At 49.3% G+C, this 21,847-nt stretch overlaps 1 pseudogene; it reads left to right on the top strand.

Moving 5' to 3' along the window:
* Window positions 1-2,395: 2,395 nt before the first annotated feature.
* LOC101441101 (cytochrome P450 4F2-like) overlaps window positions 2,396-21,847 on the top strand; it is a 44,091-nt pseudogene continuing 24,639 nt past the window's right edge.

The following is a 21,847-nucleotide window of genomic DNA, read 5'->3' on the forward strand; positions in this document are numbered from 1 at the left end:
TCCTCCTCAGGTCCCCAAACCTGAGCCCAGCCTTCCAGGTATGCTTTGCCAACCTCACCTACATTTAAAAAAAAATGGCAACACTAGGATTTATTTATTTTTATTACTTTTTCTTCTTTATTTTCTTTTAAATGTTACATTAAAAAAATATGAGGTCTCCATATACCCCCCATCACACCCACCCCACCCCTCCCACATGAACAGCCTCCTCCATCATTGCGGCACACCCACTGCACCTGGTGAATACATTTTGGAGCGCCGCTGCAGCACATGGACAGTGGTCCACAATGTAGTCCACACTCTCCCCCAGCCCACCCAGTGGGCCAAGGCAGGACACACAGCGTTCAGCATCCGTCCCTGCAGCACCACCCAGGACAACTCCAAATCCTGAAAATGTCCCCACATCATATCTCTTCTTCCCTCTCCAGACCATCAGCCGTCACTGTGGCCACCCTCTCCACATCACTATTAGAATTCTTCCCTTACTAATCACAATAGTTCCCCAGCAGAACAGCAGTAAGCCTACTCTAATCCATACTCTATTCCTCCATCTTGTGGACCTGGGATGGCTATGTCCAGTCCCCCTCTACATCAAGAGGAGGTTTAGATTCCACATAGATGATGGATGCAATTCTCCTGCTTGCAGCTATAGGCACTCTTGGCTCCCTGGTGTGGTGGTTGACCCTCTTCACCTCCCTGTCAGCTGGCCAGGGCAAGTCCAAGAAACCAGAGGGTAGGAGCCACAAGTCTGCTGAGGCCCAGGGCCTGGCTGTCACATGGACAGTCCAAAGATTCAGGTCTCCTGAGTATACACCAACCCAAACACCAACTACAAGTCCAGTAAAAGTAAAAAAGAGGCATGTGTAGAAAGGTCATATCTGAGTCCAACTCCATCACACTCAAACTCCAAAGTAGGGCCTACTGACATGGCCCTGAACTCCAGAGCCGTCTGCTATGACCATAGAACCTGTGGGTCTCTGCAGCCCTCAGGAGAACTAGCACCTGGGTTTCCATCTACCTTGGCTGTCTCTGGTACCCTGCTGAGGCATGCATAAGCATCACCCCCCTGATGACCTCCAGCTCTTTTTTGGAGACTCATAGCTGTATCAACTCACTTGTCCTTTCCATTTCCCCCTTTTTATCCAAAGTCAAAAGCAGTTTTGAACACCTGATATTAAATGTAGGCTGAGATATTCTGCCGGTTTGACCTTTTTGTTCATGGTCTTTTTGTAGTTACATCATCAGCTGGTGCTTGGTAGTAATCCCTCAGTGCCAGGGAGGCTCATCCCTGGGAGTCATGTCCCATGCTGGGGAGAAGGCAATGCATCTACATGCTGAGTTTGGCTTCGAGAGTGGTCACATTTGAGCAACATGGACTCTCAGGAGGTAACTCTTAGGCACCCTGCAGCTCTAGGCCTAGTTCATATTTCAGGTGCACTGGCTCACAATCAGAGCCCTCAGTATCAAGGGCTCATCGTTGGACCATCCATCTTTGTTGGTCTTTGCCATTGCACTTGGGGGATTGTTGCTGTTCCATTGTGGAATGCGATTGAGCACCCCTGGCCAGGAACTCAGCAGTCTCTCAGCTACTATGAAAATATCTGTATCTAACCTTTAAACCATCACTACATTCCATTTTACTCTTAACGGAACCTGGCAATATATTGGGCTTCCTTTTTGAAGAAGTTTTGGAGCACAGAGAGGGTCAACTCTGGCAAGGGGGGCAAGCACACGTGTTTTTGGGGGGGGCACATGGTTGGGAGGGAGTTCTCCAAGGCACGTACATAGGATGCATAGAAAGGTCTGGATGTCTTCTCACCTGCGTCTTTTAGCCCCAGAGTCTGAGCTCAGCGGTCCCCGCGGAGCTGAATGTTTTCTTCCTGGTCTGGCTGGAGTCGGGGTTGAATTCCTGCCACGCTTGGTGGCTCACGCCTGGCACAGAGCCGCGTGGCCCCCCTTCCAGCCCCCGCGTGGGGGAGGAGCCGGGGGAAGGAGCCGCTTTCGGTCAAGAACGGGGCTCGGCTCCGGAACTGCTCGTCCCCCACCCGGGCGCGGGGAGAGCGCAGCGCGGCTGTGATCTCGGGGCCCAGGGAGCTCCCTTCCGCGTATCTGAGCTCCCATTTGCCAGCCTGTGACCCCGAGCTGGTGTGCCCTCCGGCCCCGGCTCCGTGGGCGGGCTGCCGGGCGGGGAGGAGGTAGGCGGGCCGCTGGGGATTGGCTGCGGGGCCCAGGCAGCCTCGGCCTTCCCAGACCCCGGGGAGGCCGGGACCAGGGCGCCCGCGGCGCACCGCGCAGGAGGAGCGCTGGACCCGCCGCCCCGGACAGAAGGTGCCAGCCTGGCGGGGGGCGGGACTGGGGGCATCTTGGTGGGGAGGGGCACCCCAGGGAGCGAGCTGGCTGGGAGACAGGCTGTGACTGGGTGACCGGAGCCCCTGGCTGCTGCGGGCTGCGGCTAGCGCGGGCGCCTCCGGGCTCGCCGCGCGCTTCCTCCCTGCCGCCTTCGCGCTCTCTCCCCGTCTGTGGCAGCAATCTCTCTCTCGGTCTCCCTGTCTCTCTGAGGCTGTATCTCGCAGTTTTTCTCCTTCTCCTCCTCTCGCTCCTCCTTTTCTCTCTCCTTCCTGCACTCCTCTCTCTCCTTCTCCTTTTCTTTCTCCTCCTCCTCTCCTTTTCTCTCTTCTCTCTCCTCCTTCTCTCTCTCCTTCTCTCTCCTCTTTTCTCCTCTCTGTCCTTCTTCTCTCCTTCTCTCCTCTCTCTCCTCCTTCTCTGTCTCCTCTGTCTCCTTCTCCTTCTCTGTCTCCCCTTCTCTGTCTTGTACAGTCTCCCTCTCTTTCTACTTCTCTGTTTCTCCTCCTCTTCCTCTCACTGGTCTCTGCCCCCTGAATCTCCCTGGGCCTCCCCACTTCCAGCCCTTGGCCCCGTGCTCACCCACCTCTAGGCCTCCTGCCCTGGCTCAGGTCCTCCGCTCCCTCACCTGTCCATCTCCCGTCCCTGTCCCTGCTCCCTGACTCCCATCCCTGTAGACCTCTCTGCTCCCCTCCCTGCCCCCTCCCCAGCTCCCTCCTGCTCGCCACCCACCCCCTCCCTTGTCCTGCTGCTCCCCTCCTTGTTCCTCTGCCTCTACTTTATGAAGCACCCTCTCTCCCTCCAAGCCCACCCTCACCACCCCTTTTCCTCACCCTCAGAGCTCACCCTCTGTGCCTGCTGCCCTGCAGGATGCAGCTCCTGAGCCTGTCCTGGCTGGGCCCCGGGCCCACGGCCCCCTCCCCGTGGCTGCTCCTGCTGCTGCTCGGGGCCTCCTGGCTCCTGGCCCGCGCCCTGGCCTGGTCCTGCGCCTTCTATGACAAGTGCCGCAGCCTCCGATGCTTCCCACAGCCCCCCGGGAGGAACTGGCTCTGGGGGCCACCTGGGTCTGGTGAGTGGAGACCACAACCAGGACTGGGCTTCCCGAGGGGTCAGGAATGAGGCTCAGGGAGCTGAGAGATGGGGGGCTTGGCAGAGTCTAGGACAGCAGAAAAGTGAGGCGCCCAAGGGGAGCCCCTCTTTCCTCACCCACCCTGCAGGTCCATCTCTCTCCTCCTCTGTGCACCCCATGCCCCGAGGCCTTTCTCTCATTCTTACCCCCAGCCTGCTTGGGGTCACTTTCTTGCCATCTTCCCACATCAGTGCACCCTGTCTCCCCTGGGGGCTCCCAGGGCAGGCTGCACGGAGCCCATGACCTGCCCTGCCCGCAGGCTCCTCCCTGAACTCGGAGCCTTCCCCAGGGCACAGCCCAGGGTCCGCTCTCAGTGCCCCCGGGGCAGAGTCTCACATTCCTGGAACCTGGGGGCACAGCTGGGCTAGAGGGGGTGCCTCCCACCCCTCCCGGGCCCCTTCTTCTTATGGGATCCTCCAGCTGCCAAGTCGTCCTTGGCCCACCCTGGGGCAAGCATCTCCGTGGCCATTTGGAAAACCTTCACCTCGGCTGAGGAAATCCACCCAGGTTTTCTGGGGCTTTGCAGTGGGGCCAGAGGTGATGAGGCAGGACAGCTGGGTCGCCATGTCATTTCCCCCGCGCCCCAGATCCTCCCCTCGGCTCACTGCGCCATCTCCACGTACGCAAGGAGCCCTGTGCTCCCTGTGCCCCCACTTGCGCGCTCGCCCCCTCAGTGCTCCAGCGCAACAGTCCAAACTCCACGGTGTGGTGGGCCCTGCCCCCGCGAGGTGACCCTGACTTCTGGGCCCTATCTGGACTCCTCCTCCCGGCAGCTCTCCCAGTTTGCTGGCTGCTGCGTCCTCCCTGGAGCCCTGAGCCCTCGGGGTGAGAGGCAGAGAAGAGGGGGACAGGCAGGTGGGGTGAGCGGGTGCCTGAAGGCTGGGCTGGGGATGGACTTGACGCTGTGGGCAATGGGGAGCCACGGGGGGTGTGCAAGCAGGGGGCGGGGGCAGGCACACTGGCGTGCACCGTGTGGGGGCCTGGGGTGGGGGAGGCGGAAGTGGGAGGGGAAGGAGGAGGTGGCCCCACCTGCGAGGGGCGGTGCTGTCGGGTCAGGGTTGCTGCCGCAGGGTCACACCAACCCTATCCTCTGGCACTGGGGTTTCAAGGCGAAAAAGAAGTTTTATTTTTAATTTTTTTTTGGTATTTTTAAAAGTTTTAGATTTATAGAAAAATTACACCAAAAGGAGGGGGAATTCCCATATACCCGCCACCACACACCCATCCACACACATAGCTTCCCATGTTCTTGACATCTTACATTCACGCGGCACATTTGTTATGTTTGCTGAACCAGTATTTTTTTTTCTTCTTCTTTATTTTCTTTTAAATGTTACATTCAAAAAGTATGAGGTCCCCATCTACCCCCCACCCCCTTCACCCCACTCCTCCCATATCGACAACCTCTTCCATCATTGTTGCACATTCACTGCACCTGGTGTACACATTTTTTTTTAAAGATTTATTTTATTTATTTCTCTCCCCTTCCCCTGCCCTAGTTGTCTATTCTCTGTGTCCATTTGCTGCATCGTCTTCTTTTTGTCCCTTCTGTTGTCGTCAGCGGCACTGGGAATCTGTGTCTCTTTGTTGTGTCATCTTGTTGTGTCAGTTCTCCGTGTGTGGTGCCATTCCTGGGCAGGCTACTCTTTCTTTCATGCTGGGCGCCTCTCCTTACGGGGCCCACTCCCCTACGCAGGGGACACCCCTGTGTGGCACAGCACTCCTTGCACGCATCAGCACTGCTCGTGGGCCAGCTCCGCATGGGTGGAGGAGGCCCGGGGTTTGAACCGTGGACCTTCCATGTGGTAGACGGACGCCCTAACCACTGGACCAAGTCCGCTTCCCATGGTGTGTACATTTTGGGGCGCTGCTGTACCACATGGCGAAAAAGAATTTTACAGAGCAGCTGTGTCAAGAGGCAGGGGCAAAGCCTGACATGCAGCTCCCCAGATTGGAGAAACTCTGAGGTTTTATGGCATTCTAGTAAAGGTGGGATTATGGTGATGAGTAAGGGGTCTGCGGTAACAGAGTCTGGAGTGGGATTTTGGTTGCGCACGTCTAGACAGTTTACATGTTTAGTCATAGGGCGCAGGTATGAAAATGCGACAGTGGGTGAGATTTAAAAAAATTTTTGTTTATTTAATTGCCTTTTTTTAAAAAAAGATACATAGATGACAAAAATGTTACACTAAAAAAATTGAGGTTCCCATACACGCTATCCCCCAACCCCCCACTGCTCCCACATCAACAATTTCTTTCGTCATTGTAGCACACTCATTGCATTTTTTTTCTTCTTCTTTATTTTCTTTTAGATTTTACATTCAAAAAATTTGAGGTCCCCATATGCTCCCCACCCTACCCATGCCACCCCTTCCACATCAACAAACTCTTCTATCATTGCGGCACACCCACTGCACCCGGCAAATACATGTTGGAGCACTGCTGCACCACATGGACAGTGGTCCACATTGTAGTCCACACTCTCCCCCAGCCCACCCAGTGGGCCACGACAGGAAACAGGACGTTCAGCATCCGTCCCTGCAGCACCACCCAGGACAACTATAAATCTTGAAAATGCCCCCACACCATATCTCTTCTCCCTCTCCCGACCATCAGCAGCCACCGTGGCTACCCTCTCCATATCACTACTACAATTTCTTCCCTTACTAATCACTATAGTTCCCCAGAAGAACAGCAGTAAGTCCACTCTAATCCCTACTCTATTCTTCCATCCTGTGGACCCTGGGATGGTTATGTCCAGTCACCCTTTACATTAAGAGTAGGGGTTTAGATTCCACATGGATGATGGATGCAATTCTCCTGCTTGCAGCTATAGGTACTCTTGGCTCCTTGGTGTGGTGGTTGACCCTCTTCAACTCCTGTCAGCTCGCCAGGGTAAGTCCAACAAGCCAGAGGGTAGGAGCCGCAAGTCTGCTGAGGCCCAGTGCCTGGCCGTCACATGGACAGTCCAGAGATTCAGGTCTCCTGAGTATACACCAACCCAAATGCCAACCACAGGTCCAGTAAAAGTAACAGAAGAGGCATATGTAGAAAGGTTATATCTGAGTGCAACTCCATCACACTCAGGAACACAAACTCCAAAGTAGGGCCTACTGACATGGCCCTGAACTCCAGAGCCGTCTGCTATGACCATAGAACCTGTGGGTCTCTGCAGCCCTCAGGAGAACTAGCACCTGGGTTTCCATCTACCTTGGCTGTCTCTGGTACCCTGCTGAGGCATGCATAAGCATCACCCCCCTGCTGATGACCTCCGACTCTTTTTTGGAGACTCTTAGCCATATAAACTCAGTAGTCCTTTCCATTTCCCCCTTTTTATCCAAAGTCAAAAAGCAGTTTTTAACACCTGATATTACATGTAGGCTGAGATATTCTACTGGTCTGAGTTGACCTCTTTGTTCATGGTCTTTTTGTGGTTATTTCATCAGCTGGTGCTTGGTAGAAATCCCTCAGTGCCAGGGAGGCTCATCCCTGGGAGTCATGTCCCATGCTGGGGGGAAGGCAATGCATCTATATGCTGAGTTTGGGTTAGAGAGTGGCCGCATTTGAGCAACATGGAGGCTCTCAGGAGGTAACTCTTAGGCACCTCACAGCTCTAGGCCTAGTTCATATTTCAGGCACACAGGCTTATAATCGGTGCCCTCAGTATCAAGGGCTCATCGTTGGACCATCCATCTTTGTTGGTCTTTGTCATTGCACCTGGGTGATTGTTGTTGTTCCACTGGGGAATGTTAAAGAGCTCCCCTGGTCAGGAATGCAGCACTCTCTCTCATCTGTCGCTTCCAACTGAAACCACTATGAAAATATCCAAACTTTTCTATGTACCTGTGTACATGCCCTGGAGAACTCCCTCCCAACCATGTGCCCCCCCCCACTAATGACACCCCACACAAGCGCTCCTCCCCCGCCATAGTTGAACTTCTCTGTAGTCCAAAATTTCTTCAAAAAGGAAGCCCAATATATTGCCAGGTTCCATTAAGAGAAAAATGGAATATTGTGATGGGTTTAAAGGTTAGATACAGAATACATAGAAATTTAGAAAAATTAAATAAAGGAGAAATAAATTGGGGTATCAAAGAAATGAAAAAAATGATAAAGCTTTGTTTTGGACATTTTGCCTTTCATCACTGCTACAGGTGTTACCCTGTATGTATAGTGGCTAGGCAATTTCTTCCATTTCTTCTTCAGTGTCTACCTCCTTTCTTTCTTTCTTTTTGTCCTGATTATTAAGTTTTTCTTGACATAAGTTTTAGGTCACAGTAATTCACATATACAATATATAGTACTCCCACATGTCCAACATCAAACTCTTTGTCCCTTCCCAACAATGATCTTTTTATATGTTCATATTATATTTGCTGCAGCTAATATACAGATACTGAAATGATCGCTTTCAAATATGGTTCCATTTGGGTTTACATTATGGTTTATATTTTACACTATACAATTTTCTAAATTTTTAGTTATCTTATGTTTTACATTATGGTTTACATTTTAGCCTATAGACTTTTATACATTTTTGGTGTAATTTTACATGACCTATATCCATCATGGCATGATCTTGTGGAACACTTCTATTGCCCCACAGTTACCCTGATTCCATGTATTCAACACCTCTTTCCCCCTCCCCTCAGGGCCCACCATGACAATCAATCATCATTACTTGAAGGACCATATTCAGAGATACTTGCAACAATGTTGAGGGCTTGACATACTTGACTGCCCTAACCCATTGGGAGCCACTGATTCTCTCAAGAGATACAAGTCCCTCTGTTTGAGATCACCAGTCCTCCCCAGGATGTGGGTATACCTTCACTCTCATTGTATGAGTCTCCACCCAATGATATAATTCAGTATGACAAAATGAGCACTCACACACTCCCTAGAAGCCTGCCCTGTGTCAGATGCCCCCCTTAAGCATCCCAAACAGGCAACCTTCCATATTACGTTCTCTAAAGAGTTTTCTCTGCACCACAATTTCAACCACATACCTGACAATCTCCCATGATCTAATGTTCCCCTCACCCTCTCCCCAATTTCTTGGGCAATCTGACCCATCCTCCCATCACTAGTGCCCCTAAAACCCAGGCAGTCCCACCCAAAGTTATCCCTATGCCCCCATTTCATCCCTTCCCTGTACAAATACTTACCTCCACTTATCATAGATTTCACCCAAGTAGCTGTCAGCTCACAACCTTCCTCTACTCTCCAACTACCTTAAAGTTTATCTTTCAGTCTCTAACTCTCTGAGACAGCTTGGTTTACTTATTTCATATCAGAGGGCTCATGTAGTATTTGTCCTTCAATGTCTGGGTTGCTTCACTCAACGTAAGGTTCTCAAGATTCATCAACATTATCACATGTGTTTGTACTGTATTTGTTCTTACTGCTGAGTAGTATTCCATTGTATGTATATCCCACATTTTATTTATCCATTCTTCTGTTGATGGGCATTTGGGTTGATTCCAACTTTTGGCACACTCATTGCATTTGTTGAATACATTTTGGAGCACTGCTGCACTGCATGGATTATAGTTTACATTGTAGTTTACACTCTCCCTCAGTCCATTCAGTGGGTTATGGCAGGATATATAATGTCCAGCATCTGTCACTGCAATATCATTTAGGACAACTCCTAATCCCAAAAACGCCCCCACATTCCACCTTTTCTGCCCTCTCCCTGCCCTCAGCAACTCCCCTGGCCACTTTCTCCAGATCAGTGATACAGGTTATGATAGGTTAAGGACCTGTGCCTCTGCACATGTCTAGAGGGCCACTTCTGGTGCAAACTGGCTTAATCTAGGCAAAAGAAAACAAGAACTGGGGTGGGAGGGCTCATGCTCCTTCATTAATAAGCACAGAGGGTTGTTAGCAGGATCACAAAACTACGAGGTTACAAAAGACAAGATAAGGGCGTGAGCACAAGGTCAAGATTTTCATGAAGTTCCTCCCTTATAATTACAAGGAAAGGCATCTGCGTGACAGTGCACTCTTTCCTGTGGATAAGAAGTTTAGTGGGTACAAGTGGTTAGTTCTCGATTATGATACCCCCCCACCTTTGTTCGTTCCTCAGTATTGAGGGATTTGGGGTGATGACTGCTCTGATTGCTTTGGACTGAGGAGGGAAGTCGAGTTTCTGGGGCAGGGGAATTGAATTGCTTGGCTTGCAGTTAAAGAAGCATCCTCTCCGGAGATGGTGTCCTCTTAATTTATTGTCTTTTTTAAAAAATTTCTTTGATCCTTAAAATAAATGATTAAGTTTATCATTCATCCATGCACATATATAAACGATACGTGTATCGTAAAAGGTGTGAACTTACAAAAACAGACATGCATGTCATCCTCCAGGGCTCCCAGACATCATCCCTCCTCCAATACCTTGTGTTGATTGTCTTTTTCTGGCAGAGCTGGGATAAGACAGAATTCAGAGAAGAGAGTGTTAAGAATTGCTAGGTCTCAGAACTTAGCCAACAGAGGAACAAACAGGAGGCTTGAACTCTCTGAGAAATAAATGTAACAAGTGCAAATCATAGGTTCAAATAAAAGAAGTAGAAGGGTGATGGTTGAGGAATTTATAAATGAATATAGCCATGCAAAGATTCCTAGATAGGGTGTTGATTTCTGGTAGCCGTGAGGCAGGCCTGTGGTATCTGGATGTCCCTAGGGCCCTTGGGGGCACTTAAAAAAATATATATATATTTTTATGTATTTTTAAAAGATACTTAGATTACGTAAAATGTTACATAAAAAAATATAAGGGATTCCCATATGCCCCACTCCCCACACCTCCCACCCTTCTCCACATTAACTACATCCTTCATTACTGTGGAACATTCATTGTAATTGATGAACACGTTTGGAGCATTGCCACACAGCATGGATTAGAGATTACATTGTAGCTTCCTCTCTCCTCAGGGGCACTTTTGCTTTGGCTTTATATACCATGGCAGTTTGTGATCTCTGGTTGAGACTGTATGAGAGTAACATTTAGAATGACCTTAAAAACATACATAATGACTAGTAGGCGATGGAAAATATAAGGCAGATAAGGTGGCTTTTGTAATTCTTAGAGCTCGTAGGACTTCTTTTTTTTAAAAAATTTTGTTCAGGTTTATTTTATTTTTTTTCATTTTATTATTATTATTTTTTAAAAGAAGCATAGATCACACAAAAGGACTTCATTGTTTAACGTTTTCGATGATCAGATCTATTTTGCTCATTTTAAGATGCGACCTGGACAATTGGAAACGTCTTTGCCATTTCCTGAGTGGCCCTAGCAATTGCACTGAACGGCGCTTTGCTTGCTTAGGGGCCAGGGAGCATGTGGGTGCGATGAGTGTGCGGCTGTTTTTGGGACATTTTCCAGTGTCCAGGTTGTTAAACAGTAATCACAAGTACTGGCAGCCTGACCCTGGTGCTGGGAGGAGTTTCCTGGGGTTTTAGCTTGAGAGGATTTGTTTTTTCTTAGCTTTTAAAAAATTCCACAAAAAAATAAATAAAGAAAAAAAATTCCAAGTGATTTTGTCTTTCCAAGTGTCTGCATGACCTTCACCGGCCATTCTGTAAATTATTTGGTAAAGGTCTGAGCATTCAGGCTCATAAGTCCGAATGATAAGATTGAATTCTTTGTGAAACCTGCTGAGTCTTCATTAGGGTTCGGGAAATCCTATCATTGTAAAAGGGTAGCTAGGCTAAGCCAGGCTTAAACGGAAGAATTCGAGTAGTACCAGACACCCAGCTTCTCCAATTTCTAGGATTCCAGGAGTACTAATTTATTTACTTCTATGTCTGTGTCTTTCTCTACGTCTACATGTACATATCTATATCTATATCTGTATCTGTACCTATATCTATCTGTATCTATGTCATTTCTATATCTATATCTATGTCAATTCTGTATCTATATCTATGTCAACTCTATATCTATGTCAATTCTGTCAATTCCATATCTGTCCGTCAATTCCATATCTATATCTAGGTCAATTCTATATCTACATCTATCTATGTCAATTCTATATCTACATCTATCTATGCCAATTCTTTTTTTTTTTAATTATTTATTTATTATTTTTTTAAAAATTACATTAAAAAAAATATGAGGTCCCATTCAACCCCGCCGCCCCCGCCCCCCACTCCCCCCACAGCAACACTCTCTCCCATCATCATGACACATCCATTGCACCTGGTAAGTTCATCTCTGAGCATCACTGCACCCCATAGTCAATGGTCCACATCATAGCCCAGACTTTCTCACGTTCCATCCAGTGGGCCCTGGGGGGATCTACAATGTCCTGTAATTGTCCGTGAAGCACTATCCAGGACAACTCCACGTCCCGAAAACGCCTCCACATCTCATCTCTTCCTCCCGTTCCCCACACCCAGCAGCCACCACGGCTACCGTTCCCATACCCATTCCACATTTTCTCTGTGGACATTGGATTGGTTGTTTCCATTGCACACCTATGTCAAGTGAGAGCTTAGATTCCACATGGGTACTGGATGCACTCCTCCCGCTTCCAGTTGTAGACACTCTAGGCTCCATGTTGTGGTGGTTGACCTTCTTCAACTCCATGTTAGCTGAGTGGAGTAAGTCCAATAAATCAAAGTGTAGGAGCTGAAGTCTGTTGAGGCTCTGGGCCTGGGTGTCATATTATCAGTCCAGAGATTCAAATCCCCTACATATATCTCAAACCCAGCACCAACTACAATTCCAATAAAGTAGCATGCAAGTCTTGTGAAAAGAGATCCCCTCTGAGTCCAATTCCATCACGCAGAAACACCAGCTCCAAAGAAGGGCCATCTGATATGGCAGTGAACCCCTTCTGCCATGACCATAGAACCCGTGGGTCTCTTTATCCCTCAAAAGAACCAATACCTGGGGTTGTATCTACCTTATCTGTCTCTCTATGTCAATTCTATATCTACATCTATCTATGTCAATTCTATATCTATGTCAATTCTATATCTATGTCAATTCTGTATCTGTATATCTGTGTCAATTCTATGTCTATAATCTTCTCTATATCTATGTCATCTATATAGATGGGAGTGCTTATTTATCTTTTTCTTTAGGAGGTACTGGGGATTGAACCAGGACCTTGTACATGGTAAGCAGTCACTCAACCACTGAGCTACATCCACTCACCAATGAGAACTGTCTTTTTCATTTGTTTGTTTTGTTTTTAGTAGGTGCCGGCGACCTTGTACACTGGAAGCCAGTGCTCAACCACCTGATCTATGTTCCCTTCCCTTGTTCATCTTTAAGCAATTTCAAAAGAGCTTTCTTGAGAATTGATTTTGTTAATTTGTTATCACGAACTAGAGGTGGGAAAATATACATCAAACAGACAGACACAAATCGAAAGCCTTTAGCGTCAATGAAAATCTTTAGCCATGAGCCAAACAGAGTGTATTAGTTAATATGCAGAATCGGCTAATCAGATTTGCTAGACTGCTTTTCCTGTGATATATTACAGGAGCATACTCGACGCATTCACACGCAGGTCTGTGCGGGAAGCCCGAGCTCGAACGCTGTACTCAGGAAGGTGCAGGTGTCAGAGCAAGGGAGATTATCTGGGGACAGGAGCCATGGCCTCAGACCTGGTCCAGGGACTTGAACCCTTTCTCCATGACCTCCTTGTGCCTTGATGATCTCACGCCATCAGGCATCCAGGCGTGCGGCGGCTTGCTCGGTCGGTAGAGGTGGGGTCTGGCTGCGGACGAGGGGTCGGTCCCGCTCGGGACGAGGGGTCGGTCCCACTTGGGACGAGGGGTCGGTCCGGCAGCAGATGAGGGATCGGTCTCACAAGGGGTTGCGCGGTTCGGCTGATGGGGTCACCCGGCGAAGCCGGCGACGAAGGGGTCGCCCGGAGAAGCAGGCGACGAACTGGGGACAAGGGAGGCCAGGCCCTTGTCGGGGGCTCTCAGGACTGGAGGGTGCACGGCAGAAGAACTACCGCGGAGACAAGGTAAACACGCAAGTCCACTTTATTGAGGGAGAGGCAACAGTTTTATAGGGGCTGGGGAAGGCTGATTGGTCAAAGCCACGCCCTGTTCTGATTGGTTGCCGGCGAAAGGTCAGTGGGCGGTGCTGGACGGGGGAGGGGTGGTGGTTAGGGATTGGCTGTCACTGTTGCTGGGGGAAGGGGCAGGGTTTAGGGATTGGTGGCTGCTGTTGCTGGGGTGGAGGGCAGACTTGAGTTTCCCGCCCACGCCTGGCTGTTGCTGCTGTCGGGGGAGGGGAAAAGGGCAGACTGGAATTTTCCGCCCTGCGCCTGCGCAGGGAGAAAGAAGAAGAAGGGTGCCGCCCCACAGGCATCGTGTGGCGCCATCCGGGAGGAGGGGCGGCCGCGGAAGCATGGCTGCCGAGAAGGGGAGACCCGAGGGCACTCTGCGCCCATGCCGAGCTCCCTTCAGGGGTGGCGGTGGGTCCGACCAGCCACCCTATTATGGGGGCAGCGGCTTGGCCTGCCGCAGCTGCTCCCCCGCCAGGCCAGCAAACCACACTTCAGCCCGAGGGGTGACCGCACAGGTGTGGAACTGTTTTTCCCCTTGAAGCTTCAAAGGGCCAATGAAACAAACCTGACCTTGACTGACATGTCTGTGTGGGTACGCAAGATCAGTTACCGTGTCCGCACCTCCAGTTGGGGCTCCGGTGCTTCGGGCAGTCTGGCTCACAGACTCTCCTGTCCAGGCGGAGTTGCCAAATTTGTTTCCGAGCTTGATGCGCACAATAAAATTGTCCTTTCATACTGGAGTTTCAAGGAGAGAAAGGGTTTTATTGCCAGGCAGCTGTTTAAGGAGGCAGGGGGCAAAGCCTCGGATGTGTCTCCCCAGAGTTTCTATAAAACTGTGAGGTTTTCAGAAGTTAAAAATGCTTTTTGACCTGAATCAAGGGGGAAATGGAAAGGACAAATGAGTTTATATGACTATGAGTCTCCAAAAAGAGCCAGGAGGTTATCAGAGGGGATGCCCTTATGCATACCTCAGCAGAGTCCCAGAGACAGATAAAGTAGATAAAACCCCAGGTATTGGTTCTTCTGAGGGCTACAGAGACCCACAGGTTCTATGGTTATGGCAGATGGAGTTCAGTGCCATGTTAGTTGGCCCTACTTTGGAGTTTGTGTTTCTGTGTGATGGAGCTGGACTCAGATGTGATCTTTGTCCACAAGCCTCTCCTGTTACTTTTACCGGAACTGTAGTTGGTGCTGGGGTTTAATGTACACCAAGGGACCTGAATCTCTGGACTGACCATGTGATAGCCAGGCCGTGAGCCTCAACAGACTTGCAGCTCCTACACTTTGGTTTATTGGACTTAACCCACTCAGCTAACATGGAGGTGAAGAAGGTCAACCACCACACCAGGGAGCCAAGAGTGCCTACAACTGAAAGCAGCAGGATTGCATCCAGCATCCATGTGGATCTAAGCTCACTCTTAATATAGATGTGGAGTGGACACAACCATTCTAAGGTCCACAGGATGGAGGAATAGAGTAGGGATTAGAGTGGACTTACTGATATTCTATTCATGAACTATTGTGATTAGTAATCGAAGAAAATGTGGTCTTGGTGTGGAGAAAGTGGCCATGGTGGCTGCTGGGGGTAGGGAGTGGGAGGAAGAGATGAGATGTAGGGGCATTTTCTGGGGTTGGAGTTGTCCTGGGTGGTGCTGCAAGGACAGTTACTGAACATTGTATGTCCTCCCCTGGCCCACTGGGTGGAATGTGGGAGAGTGTGGGCTATGGTGTGGACCATTGACCATGAGGTACAGCGGTGCTCAGAGATGTATTCACCGAGTGCGATGAATGTCTCATGATGATGGAGGAGGTTGTTGTTATGGGCGGAGGAGTGGGATGAGGGAAGTGGGGGGTATATGGGGACCTCATATTTTTTGAATGTAACATTAAGAAAATAAAGACAAAAAATAAAAAAAAAACTAAAAAAACCTCCGAGGTTTTTGCAAGGAATCCTCTTTGCAGTTAAGTAAAATGCTTAGGAGTCTACCGTTCCCCCTTTCTCCTTTCCTCACTTCCCTCTCTCCCAGGGGAGCAGGAGGGAGCCGAGAGTGCCTACAACTGCAAACAAGAGAATTGCATCCATCATCCGTGTGGAATCTAAGCCCCCTCTCGATATAGAGGTGGAGTGGACATCACCATCCCACGGTCCACAGGACGGAGGAATAGAGTATGGATGAGAGTGGACTCACTGATATTCTACTATGGAACTATTGTGACTAGTAATGGAAGAAATTGTAGCATTGATGTGAAGAAAGTGGCCACGGTAGCTGCTGAGGGCAGGGAGAGGAAAGAAGAGATATGATGTGGGAACATTTTCAGGACTTGGAGTTGTCCTGGGTGGTACTGCAGGGACAGATACTGGACATTGTATGTCCTTCCACGGCTGACTGGATGGGCTGGGGGTGAGTGTAAACTACAATATATCCATGTGGCGCAGCGGTGCTCCAAAATGTATTCACCAAATGCGATGAATGTCCCACGATGATGAAAGAGGTTGTTGATGTGGGAGGAGTGGGGTGAGGGGGGTGGGAGGCATATGGGCACCTCATATTTTTTGACTGTAACATTTAAAAAAAATAGAGGAAAAAATAATGTCATTCAAAAAAAAAAAAAAAAGCAAATCTCTGAGGTTTTGTAGAATTCTGGGAAAGTTGTGATTGTGATGAGCCCAGCGGTCTGAGGTGGCAGAACCAGTGGTGGAATTTTGGTGGCGCATGCACAGATGGTTTACATACTTAGTCATGGGAAACAGGTGTGAAAATGGTGGCCTTGACCTGCTGGGGGGTGTAATTTTATTATTTTTAGGACGTACCGGGGATTGAACCTGGGACCTTGTCCATGTGAAGCACATGCTCAAGCACTGAGCTACGTCTGCTCTGGGCATGATTTTTAATATTGGGGTATAGGTTACTGTGGGTCAAGCTCCCGTGCTTCCGCGCCTGTCTCCAGGGACAATTCTGGCTGAAACTAGCTTTAGCTGCGAGAAGACAAACACTAATTAGAGTGGGATGATTCAGGTTTCTTCATTAATAAACAGCGAGTGTTGTTAGCAGGATCACAAACTACTAAGTTCTGAAAGACAAGATAAGGGCTTAGGCACAAGGTCCCAAGATTTTCACGAGCCTTTTCTCTTGTAATGACAAGGGACGGCATCTAGGGTGCGGTCCACTCTTTCCTGTATGTAAGAAAGTTAGTGGGTGCAAGAGGTTAGTTCTCAGTTACAAGAGGTTGGGGGCTGGAAGGGGAGAAGGGGAGAGTTTGAGGCACATGTGTCTGACCTGGGGAGGCGAGGGGTTTGAGACCGAAGGGCTGAGTTATCTTAATTTTTTTAAATAGACTTTTTAAATTAAAATAAAGATTCAGAGATCATACAAAATGTTACATTAAAAAATATAAGAGGTTTCCAGATACCCCCACTCCCCACCCCTCACTCCCCCCACGTCAACCTCTTTGATCAGTGTGGTACACTCATTGCATTTGGGGAATACATTTTGGCACCGCATGGATAATAGTTTACATTGTAGTTTACACTCTGCCCCAGTCCATTCAGTGGGTGATGGCAGGATATAGAAGGTTGTGCATCTGTCCCTGCGGTCTTATTCAGGACAACTTCAAGTCCTGAAAATGCCCCCATATCACACCTCTTCTTCCCTCTCCCTCTCCCTGCAAATCCCGTGGCCGCTGTCTCCACATCAACGATACAGTTTCTTCCATTGCTAGAGTTGTAATAATTCTATAGTAGAGTTATCTTTGATCCACCTTGGGTCTGACATTGGGGGTATCTAAGGAATGTGCCAGCATGGGTTGGACCCATGTGAGGGCTCCTGAGAGAGACTGGGGCTGGAGATGGGGGTCTGGGGGTGAGAGAGCCCAGAGGGAGAGAGGCAGGTGCAGGCTTCAACCCAAGAACCCCCAAATTTTGGGGTCAAGTGGAGTAGCAGTAAGTATATGGAGAAGGAGCCACCGGAGGGGTGGAAGTGCCCATGAAACAAACCTGGCCACCAAGCTTCTAGGCTAACAGGTCTGTGTGGGCATGCCGGAGAGGAGAGTTCCCTGGGAACCAAGGAGAAAGTTCCTGGAGGGACATGGTCGTTGGGGTCTTGGCCCATCTGTCTAAACTGTCTCTCCCTGTTTCTCTCTTTTTCACGCTCACTTAGGTTTCTCTCTCCATTTCTGCCCCTCTCTTTTCAAAGAAGATTTATTTACTTATTTTGCCCCCTTCCCCACCCTCCCCCCAGCCCTGTTGTTTTTGCTGTCTGTGTCCATTTGCTGTGTGATCTTCTGTTCTATTTCTCTTTTTGTCTTCTCTTCTCGTCTTCCTCCTCTAGGATTCACCTGGATTTGATTGTGGGGACCTCTGCTGGGGAGAGAGGTTCCCTGTCAGTTGCGCCACCTCAGTTCCTGGTCCCCGTTGCGCTTCACCTTGACCCTCCCCTTCGTCTCTCTTTCGTTGCGTCATCATCTTGCTTCATGACTCACTTGCATGGACACCAGCTCACCGCGTGTCTCGGCTTGCCACGCAGGCACTGGCTCACCACGCAGGCACTCAACGCACCACGCGGGCACTCACGTGGGCACTCAGCTCATCATGCAGGCACTGGCTTGCCACGCAGTCATGCTTTCTCTTCTTTTTCACAAGGAGGTCCCCGGGATTGAACCTGGGTCCTCCCATCTGGTGGGCAGAAACCCCACCACTTGAGCCACATCCACTTCTCCCTCTCGTTCTTTCTGTCTCTTTCCATGAGTCGGTGGTCGAGGCCTGCCAGAATCCTTTACAAGGTGGTGAACGCATATCAAGAGAATTGCCCTTGGCTACCAGGAGTCACCTTGTTCAGAGGTGCCCGGGAGGCCGAATCCCTAATTCCCAGAGTGGGTTCTGCAGCCGGGAGTTGACTGATGTGGGGATGGAAAAGCCAAGCCCCCTTGCTTCAGAGTTGTGTGATTCTGATCCCCCCCGTGAGCTCAACTGTGGCTGGACTCCAGCCCTGCCCACATCTGCCTGGCCTCTTTCCTGCCCCATCCCATGCCCCTCACTCTCTCTCAAGTTCTTCTGGGGAGCCCTCCTTCTTTATACCACTCGTACAAGCATCACCATCTCAGGGCTTCTTCTAGAGATTCCAAATGAAGGCAGGGCCCCTCTGTCTTTCAGTCTCCTCTTTCCCATTCTCCCTTTGCCTCTACCTTTTTTCCATGAGTGGTTCCATGTCTTTCCTTCCACTTCCATCCCAGTTCCTTCTGCCCCTCCCCACAATCTTCCCCAGCTGGCTGCAGTCTGGACACAGGTGAAGCTGGGCAGAGCATCCTCCTGGGGGTTCCAGCCTGGGGCTCACCCAGGTGCCCCGAATGGGGTGCTGGGGAGGTGATCCCGGCCTGGGGGGGGCGGTGGTGGCTGTGTCCACACCTGGCCCTGGGATGGCCTTTTCTTTGCTATGGTTTTTATCTCATGATGAAGAGAAGAGGTATTGGAAAAAATGGGTGAGGAGTCACTCTCCTGCCTGGAGGATGTGGGGTGCCAAGGTAGCTTGTTTTCTTCAGAGCTGGGTAGACACCTGGGTAGAGCTACTGGCAGGAGGCTGGGGTGCAGTTGAGGGGCAAGGAAGCGCATTGGGGGGGGTGAGATTCACGCTGAGCAGGAAAGTGAACTGTAGGTGCGAGCAGGGGAGGGAAAGCTGGAGCGAGGTGGAGAGTTAGAGACAGAGGGAGATAGAGAGCTAGAGAGTCAGAGAGGAGATACAGAGAAAGAATGAGCGAGGGAGACAGAAAGACATAGAGGGAGACAGATCTACAGAGCAAATGAAACAGAGATAGATATTGAGGTAGGGATAGATAGGTAGATAAAGATGATGGAAAGAAATAGATGATAGAGAGATAATAGATGATAAATAGGTGATAGATATACAGAGATGACAGAAAGAGAGAGATGATAGATGATAGATATGATGGGTAGAGATAAATAGATGATAGATTATAGATAGAGATAAATTACAGTTGGAAAGAAATAGATTAGATAGCTAGAGAGAGATGATAGATAGATAGAGAGACAGGTAGATGGATGGATGGTCATAAGGCAGATATGATAGATATGATGGATAGAAGATAGATGATAGATGAGAGATGCATGAATAGAGATAGATGATAGGTAGGTAGGTGGATGGATGAATGGCGAGATAAAGAGATATATATGATAGTTAGCTAGACAATAGATAGATGGGTAGATAGATAAAGATGATAGAAAAAATAGATAATGGATGATGGATATAAAAGATAGAAATGATGGCTAGAAAGAGATAGGTGATAGATGATAGATATGATGGATGGATAGATAATAAATAGATGATAGAGATGGCTGATAGATTATAGACAGAGATAAATTATAGATAGTAGTAAAAAATAGACGATAGGGTGGATAGCTAGCTAAAGATAGATGAGAGATATGTAAAGAGATAGATAGATGATAGGTAGATGGATGGATGGACAGTCATGCAGGCAGATATGATAGATATAATGGATGGATAGAAGATAGATGATAGATGGTAGATATATAATAGACACATGGATAGAGATAGGTGATAGATGTATGGATGGATGGACAGATATACAGATATATATGGTAGCTAAATAGACAGTAGCTAGATAGGTAGACAGACAGATAGAAGGTAGACAGACAGATAGATAGATAATAGATGATAGAGAAAATGAGAGAGGGAGATAGCAGTATATGGAGAGTGAAGAGACAGACAGACACAGAAACAGACATAGAGATATCCGCACGGAGAAGTTAACTTGGTTGGAAGAGGGGTAGACCAGTAGTCCAGGCAGGAGGGAGCAGGGGGTGTGGTGGGCAGTGGTAGGACCGAAGCCCCTTGCCAGGCCTGACCTCAGCCCCACCCATTCCCAGGTTCAGAACAATGAGGAGGGTATGCGGCTGCTGGTGGACCTGGGCCATCTCTTCCGGGACATCCATCTCTGTTGGGTTGGACCCTTCATTCCCATCCTGCGACTCGTCCACCCTAAGTTCATTGCCTCCCTGCTCCAGGCCTCAGGTATCTCTCTCAGGGGTCCCCACCCGCAACCTCTCCCTTGCCCCTGCTCTCTGCAATTCCTACCTTGGACAGACCAGGCTGAGCAGGGGAACAGGCAGCATCCTCCAGTGATCTTGATTTCGACACTAAGATGCTGAGCAAACCTGGGCAGGTCTCTGGCTCTCTCTGGTTGCCAAGATCTCTTCAGTTGTGAGTGATGGGAAGTCAACCCCACGTGGTTTAAGCAAAGAAAGGGACTCCACTGATTGGAAAGGTCAAGGAGGGCTAGCTTCAGGTGTGACTGGATCTAGGCTGTCAATGCCATGAGGACCCTATCTTCATCCCTTAATTCTGTTTTCCTCTGTGATGGCTTCACTCTCATGCTGATAAAGATGAGACCCAGAAGCTCAACTCTCATGGAAAAGTAAGCTCTTTCATCACCATTCTAACAAATGTTCCTGGATTCACTTTAATGACCAATTCTCCATGCAGTCATTGCTACCTGGATGTAGTATGCTCAGCTCTGGAGCAGGGTAGGGGGCCACCCTCCAGCTACCTGGATCAAGAGTTGGGGAGGAGTGATTCCCCAAAGGAACATGGAGGAGCTGGTGAACATTGGACAGGCAGGAAACACAGGTGTCCATCTACCAGCATCCCTGAGAGGTGGACATCTCCTGGGTGAGGCAAATGAGACTCAGGGAGACACCAGGATTTTCTCAAGGTCACAGTGCATCCTGAACTTTCCTCTTAGTTCTGTGCATTCTTGCACACCCCAGCTGTCTGTGATGGGGGACCCCAAGTTGGGTGAGGATTTGGGCATGTCCAGCATAGGTGGGGAATATACACAGGACCCCTGTTGGCCCACGGTATTTGTGCAAGCCAGCCTGGTGGCTGAAGGGAGCAGTGGCAGCTTTTCATGATAGCCAGAGCTCAGTCCCAACAGAGGGTGGCATCCTCTGGTCCCTTTACACCCAGTCTGCTGGTGGAGGCAGGACCCTGAGGAAGTCTGGGACACATCTGGGCCATGCAGGAGACATTAATGGGACCACATTTAATTCTTGTCTGGGGCACATCTGTAGGGCAAGCTGAGGTCATGTCAGGTGCTCTCCAGCTCATGTCAGAACATGCTGTATCATGCTATGGATATATTAGTGTGTCCCATGTATGTTGGGGCCATGTCAGATGGCAAGGTCCATGTCAGGAGATACCAGAGAAGGCTGGGGTGGGTGGGGTGTCCTCTGTCCATGTGACATTTTGTAGAGTGTTGGATGAGCTCAGGTATTTCAAAACACGCTGGACTGAGTATGAGACATGCCAAG

This window comes from Dasypus novemcinctus, unplaced genomic scaffold (genome assembly GCF_030445035.2).
Source record: "Dasypus novemcinctus isolate mDasNov1 unplaced genomic scaffold, mDasNov1.1.hap2 scaffold_124, whole genome shotgun sequence".
Classification (NCBI taxonomy): domain Eukaryota; kingdom Metazoa; phylum Chordata; class Mammalia; order Cingulata; family Dasypodidae; genus Dasypus; species Dasypus novemcinctus.